The following is a 12,757-nucleotide window of genomic DNA, read 5'->3' on the forward strand; positions in this document are numbered from 1 at the left end:
TGTGTCCACATCTTTGCCGACGGAGCCACCACCAGAGACTCCAGATTAGCAACTGCTCTGATTTTCTGGGTCTTGGACTGTTTATCCATCCATGTGTCTTACTGTTTCACCCTCAACCAATTATGATTGTTTTCTCTTCTTTCAAATCCTATAGCATTCTTGTTTATCCCTCTCTTGCTACTTAAAAGCCTGGTTCTTTTTTGACTTTCACATTTTATCTGCTGAACAAGTAACTTTATTTAGCTCAAAGCAGGTTATTCATCGTTACAGTCTCTGTAACCCTATAAGGCTTGGCTGTATAGGTGCTCAATAAATGGGTGATCTGAACCCCAATATACTGTATAACAATCACAGGGTTTCATATTTTATTCACTGTTGTTACTCAGTTGCTAAGTCATGTCCAGCACTTTGTAACCCCATGGACTGTAGCACATCAGACTTCTCTGACTTCACTATCTCCAAGAGTTTGCTCAGACTCATGTCCATTGAGTCAGTGATGCTATCTAACCATTTCATCCTCTGCCACCCCTTTCTCCTCTTGCCTTCAGTCTTTTCCCATATCAGGGAAAGAGTCGGCTTTCAAAAAGCATCAGCCCATGCTTTTTGAGCTCCCAAGCCCAACAACTTCTCCACCAACATGTAACATGCATCCATGTGTTCCAATGAGTCGGCTCTTTGCATCTGATGGCCAAAGTGTTCATTGGCTTGTTATCCTGCATACTTAGTCATTTCAGTCGTGTCCAACTCATTGCGACCCCATGGACTATAGCCTGCCGGGCTCCTCTGTCCATGGCATTTCCCAGGCAATACTGGAGTGGGTTGCCATTTCAGTTGGTGGTTTTGAGGGATTTTCAGTAGCTTTATGTCATATTTTTCTTGCCGTGTTTTCTGTTGCGTCCACAGCTAGGAGGCGAGGTTTGAGCATCACCACCCAGTCTCACCCTTTGGCTGTTAATGCTCCTTGTCACCTACCATCCAGCCCCATCATCTCTCCTCCCTGGCAGACCTCAGTTACTGTAATCCATCCAGGTGAACAGAAATACCTAGCTGGCTAGGCATTAAATATGGATGAGGTGGGGGGGGGGGTGGTGCGTGGATTCCGATGCCTGAGTCACGTGATGCAGATTTATGAGTCATGCAAAGAATATAAAGCAATGACAACAAGGGCTAGCAGTCTGCAGTGGGCATTTGGAGGCATCACTGAGAGTCAGCATACTCCCATCCGTGCCCCTGGCAGACGGCTTTCTCTCTTCAGAACCAGGATCCTTGAGAGGGACAGCATGGAAGGACCTTCAGTTCTGTTCCCTCTCATTGCTTTTGTCTTGTGGGGGAGACATGCTCTAGTGTATCTTGTGGAGAAGGCCCCCATGAACTTGAGAGATGAGCAGTGTGGTGCCTTGGAGGGGCCAAGCTGATTCGCTCCGCAGCCTGGGGCTGGCCACCCAGATCCCTTCAGTCGAAGCCTCTGGGGCCAGAGGGTTTGGAGCCCTTGGGGAAGGGGCTCAATGAAGATGGGGAGAGAATGAGTAGAGAAAATGGACTGTATAGAACTAGAGAGGCTCTGGGTTTTATGGTCATTTAATGAACAATTTTCTAAATTCCTATTTTGTAGGCTTTGGTCCATTGAAACCTGGTGGTTTCTTTACTGCCACAGAGCTCTAAAATCACTTCTGAATGTTACTAGCATCTTCATAGCTAGACAGGGAGAATTTTAATACCATCTTGGGAGAATGCAGCTGCAGGGCACACGGACTTCAGAGCAGGCTCACTGAGAATCTGTGGTCAAGTGCTGTCGGTGCCTCAGCTGTCATTGTGCTGAGTGGTTGGATTCTGGCTCTAAAGCTGGGGGATTAGGGAAATATTTGCTTTATAGAAAGATACTTGGGGGTGTATAAAATAGCTAAGTCCTCATCTTCCATAATAAGAAGGTCTTAAATAATATCCCAATCTGCAAATCAAGAATGAGGAGTATAATAAGATGCCATTGAAAAGATGGAGAGAAATGCAAGAAGACAGAACCACAAGAATTGGGTTTATTTCTCTGGGGCGTGAGAAGCTGTCTCACTTGGAGAGGGGCAAGACTGCTATTTGAGGTATTAAGTGATACACATGTACTGATTTTTTAAATTTATTTTCAATTGGAGGATAATTGCTTTATAACATCATGAATCAGCCAAAAGTATACATATGTCCCTTCCCTCCTGAACCCCCCTGCCACCCCTCTGGGTTGTCACAGGGCATTGCTTGAGCTCCCTGTGGTACACAGCAGCTTCCCGCTCGCTCTCTGTTTTACATATGGCAATGTATGTTTCAGCGCCACTCTCTCGATTCGTCCCACCCTCTCCTCTCCCCGCTGTGCCCACAAGTCTGTTCTCTGTGTCTCTGTATGTATTCCTGCCTTGTAAATAAGTTCATCAGTACCATATTTCTAGATTTCATATATATGCCTTAATATACAATATGTGTTTTTCTCTTTCTGGCTTGCTTCACTCTGTATAACAGGCTCTAGGTTCATCCACCTCACTTTAACTGACTCAAATGTGTTCCTTTTTATGGCTGAGTAATGTTCCATCGTCTATATGTACTACAGCTTCTTTATCCCTTCATCTGTCGATGGACATGTAGGTTGCTCCGTGTCCTAACTGTTGTAAACAGTACTGCAATGAACACTGGGGTATGTGTGTCATTTTCAGTTATTGTTTTCTCAGGGTATATGCTGAGAGCTGGGATTCCTGGGTCATATGGTAGTTTTATTATTCATTTTTTAAGGAACTGCCATAGTAGCTATATCAATTTACATTCCCATCGACGGTACAAAAAGGTTCACTTTTCTCCACACCCTCTCCAGCATTTATTGTTTGTAGATTTTTTGATGATGGCCATTTGGAGACATTTTTAAAAAGGAAAATGAGAGGGAGTTTTCTCAGGAAAGGGGGGGCATGTAGTCAAGGGAGAAGGGAGAATCCAGTAATCCTGATTAGCTACAGAAGCCCTGATTTTCCCTTCTGGGGGCTAAAGGGACTGAAGATACACAGCAGAGGTTGAGTTCTGTGCTCTCGGTGTTCTGCTCCTCCCCACTGTTTTTTCTGCCTTGTGTTAGGAAGCAGTGTGTCCTAATGACACATGAAAAGTAAGAGAACTGATGTGAGTTAGCTGGAAACGTTTGGCTTGCGGGGAGGCGAGAACAGCTGTAGACATGCCAGCTCCTCAGAATTCTAGGTCTTGGAATTGAAAGGGATTTTGAGTTCACATCAGATAAGTCAGCCTCCTTCCTTCTGGCAGACAAAGTAAGATTGGCCCCATTTTGTAGACACAGTCATGGAAGCCACTCCGTGTCAGATGGAGGACCTGCCTGAGATGACACAGCTAGTTCACAGCAGAGGAGCAGTGAACACCATCTCCTCAGCGTTCCCATTCATCACTACCATTTTTCTCTTCCTCTGTTGAATAATTATATTTATGGTTTTTCAGCTGTCCTATTTTTTATACATCGTCCTTATACAAGAGTGAAGTTTTAGGTTTCTCTTGGACCCAAGTTGGAAAGGGGAGAAGAGATAAGAGAATAAATATGTGACCAGTGCCCCATGTGGCACATCCATATGACAGACTTGAAGCCTGAGCAAGTGTTACAGCCCCAAAGTCCCCAGAATAGCAATAGGAAGGCATACCCTAAAAAAGGCTTCGGTTTATTCTCTCACCTCAGGATAGCTGCTGGATTTGGGCAGCCCTTCTCCATAGGGATTCCTCACTTTACAGCATCCATCATCTGTAATGAATTACCTTCTCTTCTGTGCACCCAGAATAGCACTAACTGTGTACGGTCCTTTGCGGCATTGGGAAGAGTCATTCACAGCATCTTGTGTGGGTTGGAATTCTCTCCTAGAACCCAGTTAAGAAAGGCTGGTTATATTTGCATTGTCTCATCATCCTTTAATTTCTCAGGTAGGCAGTCCTCCTTCGTGTAGGAAAAATGTCTTTTACAGCATCATCAGCTTTTAGCCACGTGTTTGCTGAGACTGGAAAATGTAGTTCTTCCTTGTGCCCTATGCTTGAACTGGTGACATCCTGTTTATTACCAGCTGCATCTGATTACTTTCTGGCTCTTCAGAGCACTTGCTCCTAATGACATCTCCAACCCCTTCTGCCCACCCCAGGTGTTTCTAAAGCATGACTAGAACTGCTACTGCTGCTGCTGCTAAGTCGCTTCAGTCGTGTCCGACTCTGTGCGACCCCATAGACGGCAGCCCACCAGGCTCCCCCGTCCCTGGGATTCTCCAGGCAAGAACACTGGAGCGGGTTGCCATTTCCTTCTCCAATGCATGAAAGTGAAGAGTGAAAGTGAAGTCGCTCAGTCGTGTCCGACCCTCAGCGACCCCATGTACTGCAGCCTACCAGGCTTCTCCGTCCATGGGATTTTCCAGGCAAGAGTACTGGAGTGGGGTGCCATCGCCTTCTCCGATGACTAGAACTAGTTGAAACCATAGTGTGAAGCAGCAGGGTTGTTTTTTTTTTTTTTTGTCCTAGGTGAGCTTTTGAGTCTTTGCAAGTAGTGGTTATTTTCATTCTTGATTAAGTAGAAAAAATAAATTTGTGGAATTTTGTAAATGTCAAGCTTTTACTTAACAGAAGCAGAAGAGTGCAGAATGCCACAGAACTTTCCTTTTCTCGAGTTTGTTTTCCACTTAATCCGTCCCCAACACACATGAAATCCAAAGGCAAATCTACCAATTTTGTACTAAATGGGGTTTGTTTTCTGTTTTTCTAAGGGGATTTCGGTGGGGGGTGGGGGCGGTTAGTTACTTATTTTTTTAATTTTTCTCTTTGCACTGGGTCTTCATTGCTGCACTTGGGCTTTCTCTGGTCGCACCTCGGGGGACTCCTCTTCCTTGTAGTGCTCCAGCTTCTCTCGTTGCAGAGCACAGGCTCTAGGTGCAGCGCATGGGCTTGGCTGCTCCACATGTGGCATCTTCCCAGACCAGGGATAGAACCTGTGTCTCCTGCATTGGCAGGTGGATTCCTATCCACCGTACCACCAGGGAAGTCTGGAAAGGGCATATGTGACTCCTGCTTAGGCAGAGTTCAGAGGCTGGGGAGAGGCTGGGATTCTAAACATTTTTGACACTTCCATTTCTGCAGATAAAGTTACCAAGACTTGAAGAGGTGAAGCAACTTGTACCCAGCCCCATCCTTTGTTCACGTAGAATGCAAACTCCAGATCTGCTTGCTGCCTTTCAGAGAACGTTGAGAAAGGGAAATATTTATTCAATAAGTTTCAGTAGATTTCACATGTATTAAATATACCATATTCTCATCATTGCCAAAAAGCCACCTAAAATGGACTTTGCAACTAGTGCGTTGGCTCCAAACCTCAGCTGACTCTTCAGTGTGATGTGGGGTTCTGCTATGCCCTCCTGGGAGCCCCAGTCTCATTTTAGAAAATCAGTTGATCAAAACTGTTGTTTCTACCCTTGGAATTAAGGGACTGGGATAGAGTGGGGTAGGGAGAGAATAAGTAAAGGAGAAAATAGGTTGAAAATGTAAATTAATTCTACAAAGTTTAACTAGTAAAACTAATGTATGGTGGTATCTTAAGAAAAGCAAAAATGTTTTGGGGGGAAAAACAGCTATGCTTTGTGACTGACACCAGGGAACAGCGTCCCATAAATGCTGCTGGCTAAGACCCAGCCCTGCATAGGATGGCATGGAAGTTCTCAGAAGACAGATGAGAGCTGCTTTATCTTCTGAATGCCAATAATTATCAAGCTCACATTGCATAGTAAGAGGAGGATCTTTTATTCAACATGTAATACCTATAGTGGCTAAATTAAAGCATTGAAATGTCTAAGGCTCAAACAAAAGCTTTGAAATGCTCCCAATCTCAGGAAGGGCAGAGGCACTTTGCTAGCCCACCAGCTTGTGTCTGTCTTTGCTTACACATGTACCATCTCATCTGTTTAAGCTGTGGATAGTAATATACTACTATTTTCATTTTATTAATTCATGCAGAGTACATGCTCAAGGTTACCCAAAACCCACTTCCTGCTCACAGCCCTGCCAGTGAAACTAAGCTGTGGGTTTGAGAGTCCTTTCCTTTCATGTCAATATTTTACCTAACTTCAAAATTTAGAAACATAAAACTTTTTTTTTTTAATGTGTGGGAATTTTGGTTTTGTTGGTTTTGTTTCACAATTGACAAATGCCCACTTTTTCCTCTGGGTCCTGGATGGGATAATGTCTTAGAGTCTAGGACAGAGTCATCTCCTCTCCCCCCACCAGCTGCCCCTCTCAGACCACACTGCCTGCTAGCTAGCCCAGTTTCCTGCTCTACTTGCCTCTTCGAAAGAGAACACCTGGAACCAGTGTAAGCCCTGAGGACAGGTGAGCCAGTGCTGTCTGTTCCCAAAGACCTGTTGACAGAATGGGGGACGTTCTATTTACCAGAGGGAAAAAGACCATAGATAGGCCTGCCATTCTAATAGCTACTGAGTGGAAAGGCTTGCTTTGTTCAACCCCAGATCACCTGAGCTAGCAGCCTCTTGACACCCGCATCCATCCACTTTACTGTCTCCTGAGAGGCAATAGCTGCCCAGAGTTCCATGTGATCAGTGCCACCTCCCCATCCAAGGTGGAGACGGTGAAGAATCTGCTGGCAATGCAGGAGACCAGGGTTCAGTCCCTGGGTTGGGAAGACCCTCTGGAGAAGGGAATGGCTACCCACTCCAATATTCTTACCTGGAGAATTCCAGGGACAGAGGAGCCTGGTAGGCTAGAGTCCATGAGGGGTCGAAAAGGTTTGCACACGGCTGAGCTACTAACACTTTCACACTTTCAATTTCAAATGCTCATGTGTATAAATAAAATGGAAACCCTTGCAATAGGAAGAATTCTGAATATTGCTTTGGTGGCATCAGTGGCTGAACTACATTTTGGTGGTAAGCTGCAATAAAAATAACACAAATTAGGGTCATAACTACTAGTTGCCGCTAAGTCACTTCAGTCGTGTCCGACTCTGTGCGACCCCATAGACGGCAGCCCACCAAGCTCCCCTGTCCCTGGGATTCTCCAGGCAAGAACACTGGAGTGGGTTGCCATTTCCTTCTCCAGTGCATGAAAGTGAAAAGTCAATTAGCGACCCCATGGACTGAAGCCCACCAGGCTCCTCTGTCCATGGGATTTTCCAGGCAAGAGTACTGGAGTGGGGTGCCATTGCCTTCTCCGAACTACAAGTTAGCCATCTTTAAAAATTCAAACTATCTGGAATTCCCTGGTGATCCAGTGGTTAGGATTCTGCGCTTACACTGCAGAGGGACCAGGTTCAATCCCTGGTCAGGGAACTAAGATCCCCCAAGCCAGGAGGCCAAAAAATAAATAAATAAATCATCTATAAGACAGGGCTGCTGCTGCTGCTAAGTGGCTTCAGTCGTGTCCGACTCTGTGTGACCCCATAGACGGAAGCCCACCAGGCTCCCCCATCCCTGGGATTCTCCAGGCAAGAACACTGGAGTGGGTTGCCATTTCCTCCTCCAATGCATGAAAGTGAAAAGTCAAAGTGAAGTCGCTTAGCTGTGTACGACTCTTAGCGACCCCATGGACTGCAGCCCACCAGGCTCCTCCGTCCATGGGATTTTCCATGCAAGAGTACTGGAGTGGGGTGCCATTGCCTTCTCCTATAAGACCGGGCAGAGTCCTGCTTTTATTAATCTGAATCAGTCCTGCAGCTTTTCTTTCCCCTGTGGCGATGACTTCTTGTTTTTTTATTGAGCTGTAGAAGGCAATGGCAACCCACTCCAGTACTCCTGCCTGGAAAATCCCATGGACGGAGGAGCCTGGTAGGACGGAGGACTACCAGGCTGCAGTCCATGGGGTCACTAAGAGTCAGACACAACTGAGTGACTTCACTTTCACTTTTCACTTTCATGCATTGGAGGAGGAAATGGCAACCCACTCCAGTGTTCTTGCCTGGAGAATCCCAGGGACGACAAGGCCTGGTGGGCTGCCATCTATGGGGTCGCACAGAGTTGGACACGACTGAAGCGACTTAGCAGCAGCAGCAGCAGTTGACACACATCCTGTGGCTCTTCATCAACTAAGCAATAGTCTTAGCCAAACTCCTCTGTAACGTTCTGAGGAGGAAGGCAGAAGGATCACACATACAATTTTCAGAGCTCAAAGAAACCTTGGAGATCATCCAGGGCAACTCCTTACTTTACACCCGAGGACAGAGGCCCACAGAGCTTCAACAACTATCCCGAGACATACGTCCTCGCCTGGCCTGGAGTCAAGGTTCCCCAGTTCTCTCCGAGAAGTGCTATTTTTGCTTAACGTTTCTGTATGATTCCTGGATGACGCAAATTGGCTTCTTAAGCAGTGCCTTCGCTTTATTTTCTGTGCCTTATTCAAAACACATAGGCCTGTCACCCTCCAGAAGCAGCTGCTCGGAGCAGGCTCGGCTCCGCCCGCTGTGTGTTCACAACAGCTCATGTGCTTCTGAGGACACAGGGAGGATGAGGTGGCTGGACTTGTGTGCTTGCCTCTCTGGAGGTGGCATTCATCCCATTTGTCTCCATCCCCAAGAAGGAGAAGAAAATGAATGGTTGCCAGCCTTCCAGTGTTTCTGCTACCAGTGTGGACTTGGCCGGGCTGGTCGCATCTCTCTTTATTACGTGGAGGTTCCCGGCACCCACTCTTTCATGTCTATACCCTCTGACTCTTGCTTCCACCTCCCTTCCCTTTCTTTTCTCAGCCTCCTGTGTTTCCTTGTTAAAGTCTTGTCTTACTGCCTTGTTAGAGGGCTTTAGAACCAGGCCACGCAAAACTTACTACTCAAAATACATGTTTTTCTATAACCATAGAAAAATTTGAAAATGTAGTCAAAGGTATACCCCTTAAAAGGAGGACTAAATTTAGGTGGTTAAAAACATAACTCCCATACATAAAATAGATAAGCGAGAAGGATATACTTTGTAGCACAAGGAACCATAGTCAATATTTTTTGATAACCTATAATGGAAAATAATCTGACAAAATATATATGTGTCTGAATCACTTTGCTGTACACATGAAACTAACACAATATTGTAATTCATCTATACTTCAATTATTTTAAAAAAAGAACTCCCCAAAATATAGAAAACAGTGGAACACTGCCTAGCTCAATTTGCAGGACTTGCATAACCCTGCTGTAAAAATGGGCAAGAAGAATTCAAGTAGAGAAAAACCGGAGTCAAACTCACTTATGAATGTAGATGTAAAGTTTTAAAGTAAAATGTTACCAAATCACATGAAATATTTGTAAAACAAACTTAATAAAAGACCAGTAAAGTAGATATCCCAGGCATGCAAAGACGGTTAATATTAAAAAAGCTTATATTAATGAGACAAAGGTGAAAGACCATAGTCGTCTCAATAGACACAGAAGAACCATCTGATTACATCCAGTACATTCTGGTGACAATCCATAGCAATCTGGGCTTCCCCAGTGGCTCAACGATAAAGAATCCACCGCCAGTGCAGGGAGACGCAGGTTTGGCCCCTGGGTTGAAAAGAGAATTCCATGGACAGAGGGGTCTGGTGGGCTACAGTCCATACGGTCACAAAGAGTTGGACACGACTGAGCACACACACTTTGCAATCTTGAATACAGAGAGACTTTGGAACTTTATAGCCACTCCAGTTATCTGGAAACGTTATATACAATAGAGAATTGTTAGAAGTTGTCCCATCAAAGTCAAGTTCAAGACAGCAAGAGCCATTCTGTTTTTCCACATCATGCTGGAAACCTTGGCAAAGATACAATAAACAAGCAGTTAAAAATATTGGAAAGGAGACCAGACTGTCTTTTGTGGGTGATAGGAATTTGCTTAGAAAAACCCAGAGAATCACTGGATAAAACACTTGAACTTTTATAAGGAGTTAAGCAAGGGGACCGGATCACAGGATCACTGATTTTTTATAAAATCAGTAGTAACTGTTTAGAAAATGGAAACAATTAATCTCATTTTGTTTTTACAGTTACCCTGAGGACAATTTTAGCTCCATTTTACAGATGTGAAAACTGGAGTTAGAGGTCACCTTGTCCAAAATCAGACAACTTAGAATTAGCAGAGAATTGATTCAAATCTAGTCTGCCTGGATTGAGACCATGATATTTAGCATTATGACATTCCCTTGCATTTCTGTTGTTCGGTGCTTCGTATTAGGTTACAGGCCTCTTAATCGGACACATCTTTAATAGCAGGCTTTGACACTGAGCTGGAGTCACACCCGGACCCAGAGGCAAGGTTTTCTGGCAGCACACACGGAGGTAGCAGTGGTTGTGCTCACACTTTCATGTTGCCCAGGACCTCCCACAAGTAGGTGGCACCCCATGGCAGTGTCTGGCCGTGTTCACAGTGGGTGGCATCAAAGGCTGTTTCTCACCGCTCTGACTCAGGAAGCCTGCACCAAAGCCAGCCCACTAAGCAGGCTGAGGTCCCCAAGCACAGAGGACCTCTGCTTTTGTTCTTCTTGAGCTCACACCTACAGCACTTCAGAGATTTCCCCCGCCCCACCAGGAAGGCGAGTTGAAAACAGCAGCCAGTATTTCCAGGTTGAAGGTGAAGCTCTCGGATTAGTAGGTGGGTGGGTGTCATGAGCTTGTGCACACAAGTGGCAGGCATGTTCTAGAATCTGGCTTGTTGAGGTGCGTATGTGCACAGTCCAGTGGCTGCTTTTTTCCACAAGTAGAGAACAGGGGCATTCGTCCAGAGGTGCGTATGGTGAAAGGTTTTCCCTCTTGCCTTTTCTTGGAAATAGCCTAATAATACATTCCTTTTGCTGGTAGACACTTGCCTCTTGACAAGATTTATCTGATATCACAGATATGGAATAAGCCTCAGCTTCCGATGGAGCCTCTTCTGCATGCTTTAGCTCAGAGCAGTCAGGCGAGCGAGGCAGTGAACTGATAGCCCGCCTCAGTCTTCTGGCCTCCCAGCTCCTCTGTAGAGATTTGTCATCAGATTAGGAGATGTCGAAAGGCCTTTCTCAGTCTCACGTTCTCTGAATTGTCAGAAAATGGTCCAGGAAACTTTGCACTTGACTCTGCAATGGGAAGAGGCTGGTCCAGGCTGGGGAGGAAGGCTGGGAGCATCAGAAGGAGGCATCGGATTGGCTGAAGATGACTAGGAAGTACTGGGTATGCCTCATTTCTCAGAATGACTTTCCATACATTGTTAACCTGGACACAGGTCACAGAAAACAGGGTGGATTGAGGTAAACAGGTGACTAACACAGAGGTGACTGTGATGTGTGAACTGGGTTTCTGAGAACTAAATGCCAAGTGCGTATTACCATGTTTAATGCTGAGGTAGCTTCTAACCTAAGATGTGGCTGTCACGTGGGTATTGGATAAGAGTTTAACCCTTGGATTTGAATCATACAGAAAGGCCCTTATCTACTCATTCAGAAAGTATTTACTGAGATCTGTAGAAACCTTTGTATTCTGAGACACCACCCGTTACCACCTGGGTCTGTATAAATCAGGGCACGTCGTCTTACTCGGAAGTGTTGTACTTGTGTTAAGCTCACAAGATGAACACAGAGCAGGTGGCTCTCCTGGGCTTGATAAGCCGCAGTGCGCTGCACGGAGATCCCCCTGGGCTTGGCGGACGGGGGCTGCGTTTCAGTCCCGCTCTGCCAGTGGTTGCTTGCCATAGTTGGCAGGATCCCGAATTTCTTCAGGTGTCTGTGTTCCTGTGTATGACGTGGAGACAGTATTTTACCTGCACTGGTGGTGTAGGTAGCCAGTGTAGCCAGTGCCTGGCGCATCATAAGCCTTCACATAGTGTGAGACTGTGAAGGGTTGTATGCTTTGTTGTACTGTCAACTTGCAACCACTCATGTGTTAAAGAGGGCAGCAGTACCTCCAAACACATAAGGAAAGAGGGTGGGTGAGAGAGGACGGACCTGAATTTGAAAGGAAGTAAAAATTCTATGTGTCTCGGTTTGGTCTGTTTCAGTTTCCGGGATTTGAGGGGTAAGTAGCAACTCTTTCCTATCAGGGTTCTAAACCAATTGAGAAAAAAAGTGAAGAGACCCTTTATTACTGATGATGTGAGTCCCAGCTTACATCTGCAGGAAGTGGACATCCCAGGACTGGACCCTGAGATTAGACAGACCTGCCCTACCAGGCACTCATGTGCTGGGTCTCCATACCCTCCCCATAGTGGGTGGGCCCTCAACCTTCCAAGGAGACCACACAGTCCCAAGCAAGGTTGCCAGCACATGCTGTTTGCCAGTTGGGTGGCTCCCAAGAGGCAGAGGAGAGAAGTAGCAGGCTCTGAACACCCTGTTCCACTCTACCTGCTGTGGAGAGGACTGAAAGGGACAAGAGAGAGGCCAGGAATGTGGTGCAGGTGGAAGGCTGCCCCAGAAAAGGGATCGGCAGTGACAAAAAAGAAAGTGCACCCAACGGATGAACCCAGTGCATTCTGGGTTAAATTACCGAAGGGAATTGGCTCCTCTCTATGGGACAGCCTAGGGTGGATCAGGATTCAGGCTTGGCTGGATCCAGAAGCTCAAGTGGTATCTGTGGGATCCTTCTTCCCTTGGTTTTTTGCTTCACTCCATCCTCAGGTTCTTTCTTTCCCTGTACCTTCACCAGGATTCTAGGCTTACAGGACCCTTAGCTCTTAACTAGGTAGAGACAAGTATCTTTTCTGACCTGTCCATCAGAAGTCTCTCTGGATTGCCTCAGGGGAGAAGTGTGTGTCCATATCTG

At 45.9% G+C, this 12,757-nt stretch overlaps 1 protein-coding gene and 1 non-coding gene across 16 annotated transcripts in view; both read left to right on the forward strand.

Annotated features, from left to right (window-relative positions):
• The window catches only part of SPRED2 (sprouty related EVH1 domain containing 2), a 127,414-nt gene that overhangs the window by 107,524 nt on the left and 7,133 nt on the right, over positions 1-12,757 (forward strand). The gene's annotated exons all lie outside the window — the stretch shown is intronic.
• Positions 7,262-7,334, forward strand: TRNAV-UAC (transfer RNA valine (anticodon UAC)). Its single transcript has one exon. It is a non-coding gene; the product is annotated as a tRNA-Val (tRNA).

This window comes from Bos grunniens, chromosome 11 (genome assembly GCF_055505025.1).
Source record: "Bos grunniens cultivar Pamir isolate PY7600 chromosome 11, Bosgru_T2T1.0, whole genome shotgun sequence".
In the NCBI taxonomy this organism is placed as follows: Eukaryota; Metazoa; Chordata; class Mammalia; order Artiodactyla; family Bovidae; genus Bos; species Bos grunniens.